Raw genomic sequence first — 477 nt, forward strand, 5'->3', positions numbered from 1 at the left:
ATATGTATGTATATATATATATGTATATATGTATATATATGTATGTATATATATGTATATATATATATGTATATATATATGTATGTGTATATATATATACATATATTCATTGAAGCGCACTCGTACGCGCGTGTGTAAACATACATACAGGTATGTAATTTTGTGCGTGTATGTGAGCGTGTGTGTGTGTGTGCATGTGTGTATTCTGTAAAAAAAACTGTTACTTCTACCTTTTGTCCTCACTCTTGACATCTCGTTTTCTCGCCCACGATTATCGCTGAAATATAAATATATTCAAACAAAACATCTCAAGAACCACAAGTATACCCTGCCACCACCACCACCGTCATAACCACCACCACCACCACCACCACCACCATATAAAGGAAATGTTACAAATCGGGGTGTCAAAGGACGAGGGCATTATGAATTAGTAAAAGCAACAAATACACATACATTCAAGTGTGTGTGTGTGTG

This window comes from Octopus bimaculoides, chromosome 23 (assembly GCF_001194135.2).
Source record: "Octopus bimaculoides isolate UCB-OBI-ISO-001 chromosome 23, ASM119413v2, whole genome shotgun sequence".
NCBI classification, from domain to species: Eukaryota; Metazoa; Mollusca; class Cephalopoda; order Octopoda; family Octopodidae; genus Octopus; species Octopus bimaculoides.